We start from the raw sequence: 16,649 nt of genomic DNA, 5'->3' as shown, positions 1-16,649 counted from the left end.
CTTATTCTTACTTGACCTGTCTACGTCAGACGCAAGTATCCCTTATTCTAGCTTCGCAGCGGTGTCATACAAGCCTTCCATCAAGGTGAGGATACTTGTAGCTAGTGTTGCCAGGTCCGATTTGTTTTAAATCGGGGCAGAAGGTAAAACAAATCGGGATTTAGGGTTGTAGATCGGGATAAACAAAAAAACGTTTTTTAAATAAAAGTTTTATTTATTGAGTTTCGCAACTAACATTAAGTAGGCCTATGTCAGAATTTAATCCTGCATAATAATAGTCAGACTTGTTGGACTAGTAGAAATTTAAAACTAGGTAAGTATTGCAATAAAATCTTAGTCTAAGTATTAGTTAATTATTGACTTTAATAGAAATTTAAATAATTTATTTTTTATTAAAATTATATTTTTCGTTAGATTTTGCTGCCTTTAACATCGCCTTGTTTTTTATAACGTAGTTATAGAATTCACTACAAGCCATATTAAAGTTGGTTTTAATTTGAATCTCGGCTTTGACATGCTCGAGTGTTAAACGGTTTCGCGTCTCAGACCAAATTATATTAGCCTGGGAAAATACCCTTTCCGTTGCCGCGTTTGATACCGGTATTGAAGCCATAAAAGAAAATAACTTTTGAAGATTTGCAAAGTCTTGATTGTCTTTAAAAATGTTGTGCCACTTTTGTAACGCCGTCAAGTCTTTGTTTTGCACTGCTGCTTTCACTACTTCTTTGACTTTACACACTTCTTCGTAAAGTTGATCCATGTCGAAGAACGAATCAATTTTGAAGTTTTCAATAATTTTGACCATTGACGCGTAAGAGAATGAGTCGTCCTGGAGAGAAAATGGTTTAAATAAGTCCAATCTGCTATCCTTGAGTTCGTATTTAGTTTCTATGTAATCTAGAACATTTTTGTACCACGTACAACACTCGTTTTTTATTTTGGAAACTTCATCAGCAGGCAACTTTTTAAATAAGTTGCTGCACGTGAATCCTACAAATTCATCTTCGATCCGCTGCCTCAATTTTTTACTCAGTTCAACCATTATTTCGTGACCTTCGAAGCACAGCAATGTTTCGTTTTCAAGACGTAATACTGCATCCTGTAAGACTTTCAGTGCATTTTGGTAAAATGCCAGATAAGGTTCTGTTTTGTCAGAATTAAAGAATTGCCACAGCGCAGTTGGACATTCGTCTTCTTCCAATGATATAAAATAATCTTTCAGTATATGGAAAGATTTGGTAGCACGTTCCACAGCAGGAAGAAGTGACAACCATCTTGTTTTAACATGCCGCAAGACAGGAGCAAATTCAGCTTCGCGCATCTCATAGAAGTCTTTTAACGCGGCAACTCGTTTTGCATAGTATGAAAAATGGTTATGCAGCTTCAGGATGAAATTTTCTAAATCAAACTTACTCTTACCCAGGCTATACTTTACACTGTTGTGCAAGATGTGTGCAGGACAACCGACTGATAAAATGTTGTCATTATCGTGATGCAATAACTGAAAAACTGAATTACGACACCCAAAGTTCACATTTGCATTATCTGCACAGTAACTGGTAAGATGTTTAGTGTCAATATTGTGCTCTCTCAGTCGTGTTACTAAATTCTTATGAATGGCTGATGCAGTTTCATTTGCGTCTTCATAAAAGTCAAGCACACACGTTTTTAAATTTGTATTTGGGCTGTAAAACCTCACCATCAGCGGAAACATTTTTGTGGCACCGTGATTGGAGGCGTCAGTAGCAACACTATAAAATGTATCATTTTGCAAAGTTTCGACAGCCTCTTGAGTCGATGCTGGACCTAAAACGTTATGTGCAATGGCACTGGCCTTAGTTCGTCCAAGTGTCAGTTTTTCAGCAATTTTTGAATCACCATACAAAGTATGATCGAGTTTTGTATCACATTCAAGTGAATTGAATGATAAGCTATGCTTGACCGAATGGTACGTCTTTGTGACTTCAGCAGCTATCACTTTTTCTTCTTGAGTGCTCATTTGTTCAGTTTTTAAAAATATTTTCAGCGATGTAGATAGACTAGCACTTCTTTCTCTTTTTTGGTGTTCATTACATTTTTGATGTTTTTCTATATCATTCTTGCCACCATGAGATATGCTAAACTGTTTTTGGCACAATGTGCAAAGTGCTCTTAACTTATTATTTGGAACGGATTTGATGAACGAGTAACTTTTCATCCAAACATCGAGAAAATAACACATTCTTTTTTGTTTCTTCTTTTTCGGAGTCGAAGTCGAAGCATCGGTTTTTACCTCGGATTCGGAAACAGTTTCTGGATCACTCATTTCAAAAGAAATCTGAAAATAAAAGAAATCCAATGGCAGCAACCAACACCACATACGTGAATAAATACATACATACAAACAGATATACGCTGGATTATGTTAATAAATCATGAAATCAATACATAAAATTTCGTTAAAAAACATCAAAAGCATTTATTTACCTCTCCCGGCACTTTGCACAAACCCTCATGTCAAAAATTTTCTATCATATTTATCATGAAACCAATAAAAACCAACTGCCTAACATAACCTAAAATTCGCCAACACGAATTAGAATCTTAGAAAGAACTAAATATGAGAAAATTGTTAAAAGTATTTGCGTAAACATTTAAATAATGTTTAATTAAACAATTTGAATGCTTACCTGCAAAGAATCTCCTAAATGTGCTGATAAAATTGCAAAACACATACGAACGAACGAAGACCGATTGATTGAGTGAAGCCAAAGTGAAGTATGTACCTACCTCCTACACATTGTGAAGCGGTATTTTACTTTGTGGTAGCGTCTCTGAGCAAGAGAGAAAACAAAACTAAGCTATACTTATAGCGCTAGTAATGACTAATGGGATGCGTGCTATTTTAAACGCATTGTCGCACTCGATATAGTGATGTGATGCGTAATTTTCATTATTCTAGTAATAACGGGTTTTTAATAAATTAATAATTTAGCGTCCCGATCAGGTGCAAATCGGGACGCGTCCTCAGACCCTGAAAATCGGGACGTCCCGCGCAAATCGGGACACCTGGCAACTCTACTTGTAGCGTACATTACGAGTATGTTCACATGCGAAAACAGTGGTGATATCACTTCGTAAGAGTTTTAAACTGCGTATTGATTACAACTGCGTTGATTGCGAAGCATTTAAGCCCAAAGGAGTTCTGAGCTTGACTAAAATCCATTACCATGAACACTCGTCTCCGAAAAACGTCTTCCCCCCTCCAGTTTGACGCATCAGGAAAAAGCGTCATTTGAAAATCGTAATGACTCCATTTCTTTTGTAAGGCTAAGACTTTGTCTGTATAGATGTGGATGTAGAGCCAAGGCATGAAATGGCTACAGACGTAGACATTAACGTGCACAAAATGTGATCCGCTTGCAATAATTGCAAAACAGTGACATTGTATATCTGAGGTACGTCTACTGATAAGTTTGATTTTATCAGAAAGAAGAGCAAGCGAAGCCCTAAATCCTAGTATCTGCACTGCAGACTAAGAGCAAACTCTTCTCCATAATTATGACAATGCCAAATTTGAGAGATAACATATTTGCGGGGCAAGGTGTGTAAGTAAGAATCACCTATTGAAAAAATTCGTCAAGGTAAATAACCGAGAGGTGACCTTGGGCTCTTAAAATGAGACTACCGTTTCCATCGGGTAAGATGCCAAACTCACACCAAAGGTAGGAGCACGTATATTCGTTCGACTATTAAACTATCGAAGACGCTTCTTTCACGTCTAAGGTAGTTAGGTGCCAATGTGTTGACGTAAGGTTAGAACTGTGAATCGGTTTTGCGACTTAAAATGTTCTAGAGCGATATATTTATTAAGGCCCCTTAGGTTTAATATAAACCTTAAAGTGCAATCACAATTTTTGAGGTTCGAACATAAGTGAGAAGGAGTCGTTTGGGGTGAAAGACCATTCTTCAATAGCTCCGCTCCGAGTTCCATGATGCCATGAGGCGATCGAAAGATTTGTGAGATACCGGTTGGGTATCTGGGGCTTTACCCGAGTAGGTAAGATGAAATAGTGGAAACGTAAGTGATTTCCTTCTATATCTTCTCAAAATGAGAAGCCTTCGCGCATGCCGAAGAACAATTTTGATGTGTTGGGTCTCAGAGAATCTAACCTTAGGGTTTGAAACCCCTTATAGCTGTGCAAAGAGGGCCGTTGGTTGGTATAATGAAGCTGGTGATGTAAAAGATGTCGACAAAGTTGTGCGCCGCCCGCCCGCTGCATTGGAGCTTCTTAACTGGGTGTTTGAAATGTGACGATTCTTTTGAGGTACTATTGACTGAGTTTTCACCACAGTGAATGTGAGTCTGAGTTTTTCGAAGATGTTGTCTGTTGGAGTCGCTCGCTTAAGTCTGAACCAAGAGATTCCTTCAAGACTTTCAAACTTTAATCAGTAAACCGGAAAAGCGGTGTCATGAAGAAGCCTCCCGGGATCGCTAGAAGCTTCGCTGAAGGAAGTTTATAATTTAATGTTAATCTCAATTAACTCAGTTATTAACTAATAAATGCAGTAACTCAATTAATTAATCAATCAATTAATTAATTAATCAATCGCTTGCAAACAAACTATTGAATGCGTTAGCGTTTGGTCCGTTTGTAACTTTGAAACAAATGTCAATTTTCAAAATTAATTTTCTCTTGAGTTAGTGAATTTTCTCGGCCTAAAATTTGCCACTGAGATTCAGTATAACACAGTATACACAAACTCTTGTCTTCCAAGGCGCAAATATGCTGCTGTCAAATTCTATTAACAACTGAAATGGGATATGACGCTTTCATCTGTTGAACAGAATAGGTCAGAAAAGTCATAGTTTCTGAAAGTGATTAGGTATGTCCAAACTTATAATTAGACCCTAGAGGGTACTCTTTGAGTAGGTGTTGAACTACCTCCAGGTTTAAACCCTTCCAGTCCACCTCCCCGCAACACTGCCAGCCAAGATTGTTCCTGGTGTTGTGGAGTTTCGAAAGGATAACCTTTTAGAATCAAGGGCCGCTCCACTGAACGGGGCAATGGATAAAGGGTCGCCCTCTTCCAACAATGAAAGCTGTGCGTCCATGTAAGGAGAATAACCTTTAGGTTTAGAGATAAGCTAGTTTAAAACAGAAGTAGGTCATACAGGACATCAACTAGAGCTCAAAAGTCCACAGAGTGGACGGCAGGTTTGGGATGTGATCTACAGAGCAATCACATTATCCGGTAGGGTCACATAGGACATAATATCTGGAATTTGTCACATAGTACACCCTTTCCGCTAGGTTTCCGACAAGTTGTGACAAGGGCAATTATCGTGATGGTTTTGAAGTTGGACAGGTCAGGTCAGGCCACGATTTGAGGTTATGTTTTTCGCATAGAACCGTTTTCCCCTTGTTTGGCCGCATAAAATCAATAGCCGCTCAATTTGTCATATAGGACAAGAGGCGTGTTGAGTTTTAGGTTAGGAGGGTCACAAAATACAGTTTTCCCATAGGTTGGGCCTTACAACCTCGATATTTTATTATTTTAACGGAAAACCCCTGTTTCACAAAATATCCGTTAGGATTGTAACACGGCACAAGAGACGTGTTAATGTGGAGGTTATGTTGGCCACATAGGGCCGTTTTCCCATTGGCTTGGCCGCATTGGCCGATATTCGCCACGATTGTCACATAGAATAAGAGGCATGTTGATGTTGAACACTGGTTGCCCGGTTGTGGTCACAGAGTACTGTTTAAAGATTGGGCTAGCCGCATAGGGCCGATATCCGACAGGATATCGACCGGACAAGACGTGTGTTGATCCATGTCGATGTCGATAGCATTGGTGTGGCCGCATAGGACCCGATATCTGCCCGTTCCGGTCACATAGTACCGTTTAACGGTTGGGCTGGCCGCATAGGGCCAATATCCCGCAGGATTTGGACAGGACAAGACGTGTGTTGATCCATGTCGATGTCGACAGTATTGACGTGGCCGCATAAGACCAGATATCTGCCCGTTTCGGTCACATAGTACCGTTTAACCCCTGGGCTGGCCGCATAGGACCGATATCTGCCAGAAAAGTCACATAGGACAGGCTGTATGTTCAAGTTGGGGATCTTACTCGCCAAATATGAATTTTACAATTGGTCGGGCCGCATAGGACCCACGTTCGTCAGGTTTGCCAAATAAAACACGGGACATGATGTTTTGAGGTTACGTTCAGGGTGGTGAAACCTAAATGCACCAAGCCAAGTATAGGCGCCAAATTCAAAATCGACTGTAGTTCGGCTTGCCATCGCAGATGTCGCACACACGTATAGTCAATTTTAGCGAAGCTACCTATAATATCGGCAGAAATTAACGGTGGACCTGTGACAGTTGCCATTGTGCCAATCGCCATTTTGTGCTTGGTTTGTTTGGTGTTCGCCTTCGGCTTTGTTTTATGTGAAATTAGTACTGTTTTGTGGTTTTTTTCGTGTGTGTGCTTTTTTGAACTTTTTTATTGTGGGAATATAAATAATTTAATGGATCAATCACATTAGTTTATAGTTATCGTGTCGGGTATATTGACTAGTGATAATAAATTTTTATTACAAGTTTATTGTCTTTATTTGTTCTCATATTTTATTTTTCGTATTCTTTGTAAATATTCAGCAACAATAGTTGTCTAACATCAGAAAGTGTTATTAGCAACTATTGTTGTGAATATTTACAAACAATACGAAAAATGCAATCAAACTTTAAAAGAAAAGTAACTACGGGCAATTCAAATCGCCCGCGATAACACTTAGTACGCGCTGGCCACAATAGATGTGCTAGTGACACTTTCGCTCTATCGGGACAAGGACAGATGCGTTTCTGTAAAACCTGTTATTCTGTGGTTACGTTTCGCGTGCGTGTGTCGTTTTCTCCATTTCCTCTCCAATTTCCATCTGTAACAAAGAGGGGCTCCTATGGGGCCGTTTGAGCGATGAATACCGCATCACGAATCAATTTTGGGGTTGTTTTTCCCTCAAAAGGAACGAAGCGTGTAGCACTTTTGCACAAAGAAAAAACAATTGTGGGGCACCGTCGATAAGTCAGTTTTCTTTCTGTACTTTAAAATTTTGTGGCACTTTGGCAGAGAATAGACTACTACACTATTTGATCATGAAGGGCGAAGGGCGAATATAATCATTACAAATACCATTATGAGCTTCAATTCTAACTGTTAGTTATTATGGTGAGGAAGATGGTACGTAATAATTTTTGTGTAAAATGTACTTTGTTATATTTTTTCTTCTTCTTTTTTAGACATTGAACAATCCTTTCCATAAATGCTTGGCCCATCGGCTTTCAAACCATCTATTCAAGGCCCATCATGCAGAATGGATGAAGGATTTAGATCGCCGATGGGAAGAAAGGGCTGTAGAACGGGAAGAAGAAAAACGGGAAAAAAAATTCTTAACAAACCAAAACTTGTGTTCGCAGAAGTTAAAAAACGAGATGACGACGAAAACTGGGATGATGAAGATTATCGTCACACGACAAAATATAGTTATATTAATAATAGTTTTAAAAAATAAAAATGTTTATTAATATTTTGACTTTTTTTAAATATCTTTAATTAGTGAGCAAAATTACATTGGGGTTAAAACTACCCTTAATATTTTTATTTCATATTTGGTTTATATAGGCTGCGTTTAGAAAAACTAAGTGCTTTAAAATTGCAATTTTTAAATTTTTTTTCTTAACAGTACATCTTTAGTATTTTAAAAAAGCATTTTAAAACACAAAAAAAAATTTTAATAACAGTCTCTTATTCACAATAAAAAATGCAATGTTTAATTAAAATTTCAAAATTTTATCTCAAAATTTAGATTAGGGGTAGTTTTTTGAATGTAATCAGAACCCTATCGAGTTACATATCAAACTTCATCGCATTAACTCACAAATTTAATTATTAACTCAAATTCAAAAAAATTAAACGGTATACAAAATCCAAAATGAGTAATTCCAAAATTTTTTTTATTTTTTTTTTGTGCATATTTTTTTACATAAAACATTTTTTGATTAAACTAATAGTTTTTGAGATAAACGGTATCTAAATTTTACAATTTTATCATTTAATTGTAATTTGAGCTTGTATATATGATTTTGTCAACTTTTAGTTTTTGCCGTTCGATTTATAAGTGTTTTTTGCCACTTTTTTCCTTTATCATTTTAAGCTATTGTGTACCGTTTCAATATTTAATTTTTCAAAATTTTTCTTATTAATGTAATTTGAACTCATATTTATGATCATATCAATTTCTTGTTTTTTCACTTGATTTCAATCTATTATACGCAACTTTTTTTCTATTAATTTTGTTTTTGAGCTAACGTTTTAAATATATTAAGTACTATTTTTTGGTGTGTAAAATAATACAATAATTTCTTTCAATAATTTTTATTAATAACATTTATAAATAATACACTATTAGAGCTTAATGAAAAATAAAAGTTTTTTCTGCTGAGTAACGGACAACATGCACCAGACCTTTTTTATTTTTAAATACCATTGAATTGCACGTACAGAAATGGTTATTCCAAAAATTATTAAAAGCCAACACAACCAGTTGTCGCCTTTTGACAAGTCTGTTGCATATATAATATAAAATGTCCACTTTGCTATAGATAATCCGAATCCTGACAAAATGCCATACCTTGATGCAATTGTGTACCAAAAACACATGAAATATTTTTCTCTCTCAGAACCTTTTCACATGTGGGTAACTTCATAATTTGTTTGGTTATAATTTTTGGAAAATAACTACCAATCATCACCATTTCATAAACTTATGGCTGAAAAAAACACAACGTGGGGAGCGATTGTATTCATTTGGTTGGTTACTACATATATGATATTAATTCACGATTTCAATGGCCTCCCACCCGCACTCATGTTTCTCAAGACGTCTCACTCGTTACGCTCTTAGCTCCACCTACTAGAAGGAGGAGAACTGGGAAGAAACATTTGCTTAAAAATTTTGTTGGGGTTTTTTGTAAAACTTGCATTATTTTTTATTATATAAATCCAGCTTTTTATGTTTTAATTTATTCATTAGATTTACTTAGTGAATAACCACTAAACAATATAAAAATTTTTAAAAATGCGTTCATCAAGAAAAATTAACATTCTCTCGAACAAAGTGATCAAGGTATATAATTGAATTGTTTCTAGTAAAAATATTCATAAAATATAATAACAGCCTACTGATCCGATCTTGGAAATACATGATGAAGGAAGTCTGGCGAGTTCTATCACCATCGATCCACAATTGATTAGTGATGTATGTATTTATTTATTTTTATTTTAAAATACCAATTATTATTATTGTTGTTGTCATTTTACTAATAATAAATTTAATTACTTTCAGATTGACTTTAGTGAAATTGAGAAGCAATTTAAGGTGCATGTGGACGAAGACTCATCCGATGCCTTTACCAACCAGCCGCAGTCAAACAGGGGAAAAGGTCGGGGAATGGGAAAAGGAAAAGGCAAACAACTGTACAAAAAGTCCCCTTCGATGTGTCGTGCCGTGTCGCCATCGCCCTCATCAACATTTTCCCTTATTGATGAGGATGAAACGATGGAGATGACTACGGAGGTGGATAGGATGACGAATGTGAATTTCAGTCATAAATTAGTGAAAAGTATAAAACTGTTATAAAGCACAATATGCTGATTGAAATAAAAATTAGAAAGATTGAAAAGTATATTGCCTATAAAATTTGTTGAAATAGAAAAATAATTAAGCATAGCTAATAAGTTAGATTTTAAGTTAGAATAAATAGTGTTGTAAAAAAATAAAAAAAATTAATTTATTAAAAATTATTTGTTTTTTTTATTTTAAAAATACTGTTTATTTAAACAAAAAAATTTAAAACAGAAAAATTATTTGATTTAATAAAAGGTAAATAAGAATAGATTTAACAACCGGATGATAGATTTTCTATTTCACAAAGTAGGTATGTTATTGCTGGCATGACAATACTTACTCAGTTTGTCTAATACATCCAGATGCTGTGTCTCCTATTCATCATAGGCTCTTGTTGGCATCCTGCTTTATTTTGATTACGTTTCAAAACTATACAAAGTTAATGTTTACTTACTTTTTGTCTTAAAGGTCACTAATTTATTTATAAAATTTTAATCTGCCTTTAACATAGATTTCTCAGTCTGATTTTCGAAATTCGTTATATTCATCTAAATAATTTTAAATAATGGTTGGCTTACTAAAGCAAACACTTTTTATTGTTAATTGATTTGGAAAATTGTTAATTAAACAACTGCAATTAATTTTGCAAACAATATTGTTGATTTTTCTTGAAATTTACATGAGATAAAACATTCAGATCATGCATAATTAATACTTCCTGAACCTCCAGTTAATCCACACTCCCACTCATTCACAAACAAAACACTTGTGTTTTTGTAATAAAAGAAAACGACATATTAATTTAAATAAAAATTTATTTATTTAATATTCATATTTTAACACTTTGAATATTTTTATTTATTTCATACATTGCAATTAAATGTTTTAAATTTTTTATTGACTGTATATGTGACAACAACAATTTTTTCTTCTTGTTAACTACTTTAAGATTTTCAACACATTTCTGTTGATTCTTCATTGTTTCACTTTTATTCTTCCACAAAAGCGATAGCTGTTGTTTTTCCAACCAATCCTCGACTAACCATAAAAATTACTTTGCCTTCGTTAAATTCTTTGTTGAGTGTTGCAATAGCCTCTTCAGTAAATTTTGTTGTAAATCGTTGTGGTAACGATGTCTTGAATTCGCCACAATCAACCACAACTTGCTTGCCAAATTGTGAATCTTCTTTACTAAACCGAATTATTGAATATTTTTTATTTACTTCCAGTTGGTTTGGTTTTACAAACGGCACGAAAAAGGTTTCTTCATTAATTGATTGCAAAAAAGAACTTATTTTAAAACATTTAAACCACTATAATTAATACCCTCTATCCCCACTTGTTTTATCAAAACACGCCCACTATTGCATAAGTAATATCCAACCAAAAAACAAAACAACTCTATGATTAATTAATGAATTTCAGATGTAAGAAATTTTACTATTTTGCAAAGAATGCAAGATTTTTATATACTACTTAATTTAAACAACTACATAAAATTTATTTTCATGATTAATTTTTTTGTTTATAAACTGAACATTTTTTAAAAACATTATTTAATTAAAACACACACAAAGTTAAAATTTTAATTTGTTAATTATTTATTTGAATCAAAAACAACAACTTACATAAAACAGTGCATTTTAATAAATAAATTATATTTTTGATGAATCTAGGAAAACAAAATAAAAATTAATGTTTATTGAAATAAACTTGAATACCATTTTAGCTCACACAAAACACATGAATCAAAACGTTGAATATACTGGGTGAGCCAGAACCAGCACTATTTAACTACTCTGGAGGAACGATTTATACACGTAAAAATTACGAAGTAACTAGGTGTCGGGCTTGATATGGACCGGAGAATATGTCTTTTTGGGTTATATGCGTTTGGTACTTATACACCTCCGATCGCTAAGTCGATGAATCGTCTCCGACTCCGTCGGGTGGGAGCAGTTCTCTCGCAAATTTTTGCCCGAAGTCGAAAACGACCCATATACATATACACAAATATACATATACACCAAAGTTCGTGGTTGGTTCATAGAGATGGCGCTGCGGTCTTAAACAAAATGTGTATATAGGTCGTAATCACCTCCAATGCACCTATAGTAGTTTTTAGCTCCGAAACTTGGCAACATAGCAAGAAGTCGCAAACGGTACAAACTTCTACTTTTAAACAAGTATACACCCAGCGCGCAATTTGAACACTGCCAAACCAAACCGTTCTTTAAATTGAATACCACTCATATGACTGTTTCTTGAAAAATCTATATTTGGTTTGGCTAAAATTAGTACGAACATTAATAATAGCTGTATTACACTAAAAATTTTTTTTAATATTTAGCCATGAGTATTATTAATTAGTTATCCTCGCCTCAATTTGTTGACTTAATTAGTCGTTCTTAAACTTAATTTTATCAATTACATTATTAAATTGAAATGTTACATTTTATTCAAATTTCATTCTTTACGTTTTTGTTTGATACGTTAAACCTTCCTTAATAATGGACACACCTTTTCACAACGAACATTTTTATTGGATCGTAACAAAACCTATATCAAAATATCCCACCTCCCATTAGTGGACACCTGTTCACAACGGACAGTTGAAAATTCCCTATTAATGCCTGTTGTGAAATGGTTTAACAAATTACAAAAATATGTTTGCTTTTTCTGCAAACAATAGAGCGCCACCTGTCCTTTTTAAATCTCAAATTTAACTCTTATTTAAGTCTTTAAGTCTTATTCAAATAAATAATTTAATTATACTAAAAATTTGGTAAAACAATTACCCATTTCTTACAAATAAATAAAAATTATTGTCAAATAACAAACAATTTATTTATCGGTGGTAAAACCAATCATAAACCTGTTAACCACTCAATACGAGTACCTATATAATACAAAATTTTCAATAGTAGGTACTAGACAGAACACGAAGTGTTGAAAAGAATAAATTTATTTTATGTTCCCAGTCTATAAATTTTTATTTAATAAAAAAGCGTAATCAAACACACAACTCCCATCTATGGTAAATATATTAGCAAAATTATAACGTCACCTTCATTGCAGTCCATTAAAACATAAAAGTTATTCCACGACCAAAAACTATTTAAAATTTTGAATAAGTATATTTCTAATTAAAAAAAGTAGATATTTTTCACATAAGTACAATAACAAGCATTTTAACAATGCCACAACGACGTACATCTATCTAAAAGTAGAATTTTATGGAACTAGTGGAAAAAAAATTAAAAAATTACTGAGTAAGTGCATAATGAGATCTAAATAAAAATAAAAATAATAAACAAAAATCTCTTAATTTTGTTAAAATTTCAACTTGACTATATCCTTAACAGAATATCAAGATGTTATCTGAGAGTTGCAAATTTCTGGTGCTCTTTTTTCTATCACGTTTGGTCTAAAAGATGAAAATAGTTATTTAAGCAACAAGTGAGTAAAGTAACACTTTTTTTAACGAATAGGAACAGTTGACCATTCCTACGAGTTAAAAAAAGATACTTTACTCACAAATTGCATACAACATTTTTTTCTACGTCCGTCATAATATGAAAATATAAAAAAGTAATAGTATTAATTCAAATGTCTTTATTAATTGAAATATGGAAAGTGCAACTTTGAGCGTTATTGATTTGTAGAGAAGAGCAAACGATTGATTTGCTCAAAGAATTTACTTCGTCTACATTTGTAGTCTTATTTCCTACTTGTGCGTAGTAGAATTAACTGTAGGATTGTAGACACTTGTGGACAAGTCGCTTGCAGTCGGTGTGGAACTAGTTCCTGCCAAAATTTTTGTTGCCGAATCCATTTTAGTTTGGATTGATTCGTCCACGTAACCTTCGGCAACTGTGCTGGATTTCCATCCACCGTGTTTCTTCAACTGCATTAAATCGCCACCAGAATCTACCAAAAGAGACGCCGAAGAGCGACGAAATGCATGTCCAGTGTAGCTTGATGGATCCGGTAAATTTAAATAAGTTGCGATTTGTGAAGAAATTTTTGAAAAGGTGTTTATTCCTACGACTTGTGTTTTGCACTTTCCCTGTCTATATTGCAAAAAGAAGTGATCGGTTTTAACATTTGTCGGTCGTTGATTTTTGTATTTTTTATAAATGTCTATCAAGTTTAAATTATGTTTGGGTGTTTCTCCAATAACTGTGAATCTTCGTTCAATATGTATTTTAGTGTCGGGTGCCGTGATAATTAAAACGTTACCAGTGTCGTTCACATCTTCACACTTCATTTTATATCATTCTTCCCTCCGCAGAGCGCCGGCAATTCCAAATATTAAAGCAACCTGAATGAGTAAGCGATTAATTTTCTTTAAAAATAATATTAATAATAACCTTTTGCATAAGATAATTATGGTCCGGAGCTTGCATCAAAAATTTGTAAATGTCTTCTCGGAGGAATGTTTTAGACTTTTTGGGCTGATATCCTATTGACTTATTTTTTAAATACCCAATAAGTTTTGGTTATTTGCTGATGTCAACGTCATGATTTATAATCAAAGTGGCCTTCAATTTGGAATAGGCAGACCACAAAGTTGAAGCTCTCCACGTTTTTGATTTTGAATCAAAATAAGCAAGCAAAACTCTCTCTCTGTGAAACTTTGGATTCCTTTTTTCCTGTGCCACTCCATGAAACCATTATATGTATTCTTTCAAATATTGATTTTTTTATTTTTCCGGGAGAATATTCATTGTAGCGGCATTTGCCGAATCAATGACGTCCTCGGGGTGCAACTGAAGCTTTCGTCGCTTTCACACTCCATCACAACTAGCCTCAAAATTTTTTTTGTTCAACAACACAATTCTTACAAAAACCAAGCAAATAACTTTGAAAATGTTTTCTGTGTGACAGCTCTAAGACAGCGTCTACTGACAGCGCCGCGTCCAAAGCACCCTACTATATTAATATTTACGCGTTAAAAAATGACACGTTACGGCACTTTTTTTCACGCATTTAGAGTGAAAAAATGAACCGCTACGGCACTTTTTTTCAATCATTCAAGAATGATATACTTTATGAACAGATATGAATAAAAAAAATTCTAAGGTTTATAACGGATGTAGAAAAAAATTTTTTTCTGTATTATCTTGTCGTCTAAAACTTACATTTAGTTTTAAGTGTTTTTTTAGTTAACACAAACGCTAATGTAACACACAAGACAAGACATATAAAGAAAAGATAAAATTTTGAAACATTATGAAAAATCCAACAGTGTCGCCTTAATCGTCGGTACTAAACTGTAAAACTATAGAGAAATAAAAAAATTAAAAAAAAAACAATTATGATGACTAAGAAGATGAATATAATATAAATGCTTTGTTTAAGGAAAATAGAGCTCATGATGAATAAAAAAACAGTTGACGCGTAGATATAGTGGTGGTACTATGAGAGTAAATGTGCCGGGGAAAACAAAGATAAACACTTAATATATATTAAGTATTAATTAATAGTATTAATATGTAAAAAATTAAATTTTATTCGCAAAATAAAAGACAATTGTAATTACAATTATTAAATTTAGTTTATTGTCTTGACTTGAAATTTTTAATTAACTTACTCTTGTATTGAGATTTGACAATGCCAAGACAAGAAAAAATACTTTTTCTTTGTAGCTGGCTTCTAAAAGATATTTAATTTTAGGGTACAGAAATAAATGTATTCAAAAATAGAACTTCTGAAAAATATTGTGTTATTAAATTTTTCTTTGATCATATCACTTTTAGTTTTAAAAAATTGGAGTTACTTTTGCCTTATGAAAATGTCATGTTGGCAACTAAACATTGATAAATAATATAATATAATATAATATAATATAATATAATATAATATAATATAATATAATATAATATAATATAATATAATATAATATAATACAATATAATATAATATAATATAATGATAATATAATAAATCAATTGATTTATTGTACTGTACCTGTTTCTATATTGCATTTTTTTTATTTTTATCACAACTGTTTTCACAAATGTTTTTGTGGTTTAGAGGTGTTACCCAAAGGTACCATTCTGTTTTCCATTCTGTATTTTTCCAATAATTTCATTTTTGTTTGATTTTAATTGCTATGAAAACTACGAATACTTATTTAAAATTCTTAATTTATTGTCAATTTTGAAAGTTACTACTTTGACATACTGTCTTTTTGGGAGTTTGTAATCGATAAACAAGTTCAAACTGAGGAAACAATTTGTTTTATTAAAATGTTATCGTTCAAAATTTTAATAATTGGCTCTTCAGCTTGATTAATGATAATACATTTATTACAATACATTATAGCCTATTTCAATTATACCTAAATTTAAATGATACATAATACTTGTTTAAATTTTGAACTTCTATCAAAACTGTTTTGACAAATGTTTAAATGGTTTGTCGGTGTTACTCAAAAGTATTGTTCTGTATCTAAATTATAGTTTGTGTTTTCTACTAATTGCATTTTTTGTATGATTTTAATTTCTATGAGAACTACCAGCATTTATTAAGAATTTTTAATTTGTACTTTATTATTAAAATCACAAATTTTGCATGCAGACATATTTGTTTAACTACTAAATTTTTCTAGAATAGTTTTTACTTAATTTTTATAGAATAGTTGCTCTTTTTAGTTTAATTTTTATGAGAGCAACTAGTTTCTATTTGCAATTTTTAATTTGTTGTCAATTTTTACAGCGTTTTTGGAATCACTTATTTGGTATTCAGATATATTTTTCCAATTTTTAAACTAAAAATTTTTAATAAAATGTCTAAAAATTTTAATTTTTCTAAAGAAAAGATATGGCTTCTTTGATTTTAACAAATAGGTATTTATCAATCCTTTGACGTGAATATAAATATTTGTAATATTTATCCACCAAGAATTGGTCTTAAATGTACATGGAACAAGTTTAAAATGATTAAATTTAAAATTTGATTGAAATTG

General features: G+C 32.8%; 3 long non-coding RNA genes across 8 annotated transcripts; 1 reads left to right on the top strand and 2 right to left on the bottom strand.

Moving 5' to 3' along the window:
* The first annotated feature begins 208 nt into the window (after positions 1-208).
* LOC103314510 (uncharacterized) lies at positions 209-7,576 on the top strand. 6 transcript variants are annotated; one of them, XR_010335628.1, is made up of 7 exons: positions 209-313; positions 1,223-4,307; positions 4,361-4,866; positions 4,914-5,095; positions 5,149-5,235; positions 5,295-7,230; positions 7,290-7,576. It is a non-coding gene; the product is annotated as an uncharacterized LOC103314510 (long non-coding RNA). The 6 variants fall into 6 exon arrangements; XR_010335627.1 differs by lacking the exon at positions 209-313 and having other exon boundaries at positions 3,433-3,679; positions 3,902-4,866; XR_010335626.1 differs by lacking the exon at positions 209-313 and having other exon boundaries at positions 3,433-4,039; positions 4,177-4,866.
* LOC135267244 (uncharacterized) lies at positions 307-2,805 on the bottom strand. The gene is made up of 3 exons (XR_010335629.1): positions 2,670-2,805; positions 922-2,317; positions 307-829 (listed from the first exon to the last, which is right to left on the bottom strand). It is a non-coding gene; the product is annotated as an uncharacterized LOC135267244 (long non-coding RNA).
* Positions 7,577-13,276: 5,700 nt separating the features above from the next.
* On the bottom strand, positions 13,277-14,160 carry LOC135267236 (uncharacterized). The gene is made up of 2 exons (XR_010335610.1): positions 14,050-14,160; positions 13,277-14,000 (listed from the first exon to the last, which is right to left on the bottom strand). It is a non-coding gene; the product is annotated as an uncharacterized LOC135267236 (long non-coding RNA).
* Between the last annotated feature and the right edge of the window lie 2,489 nt (positions 14,161-16,649).

Source organism: Tribolium castaneum, chromosome 10, assembly GCF_031307605.1.
Source record: "Tribolium castaneum strain GA2 chromosome 10, icTriCast1.1, whole genome shotgun sequence".
NCBI lineage: Eukaryota > Metazoa > Arthropoda > Insecta > Coleoptera > Tenebrionidae > Tribolium > Tribolium castaneum.
Note: the sequence above shows the minus strand (reverse complement) of the source record. Positions and strands in the feature narration are given on the sequence as shown.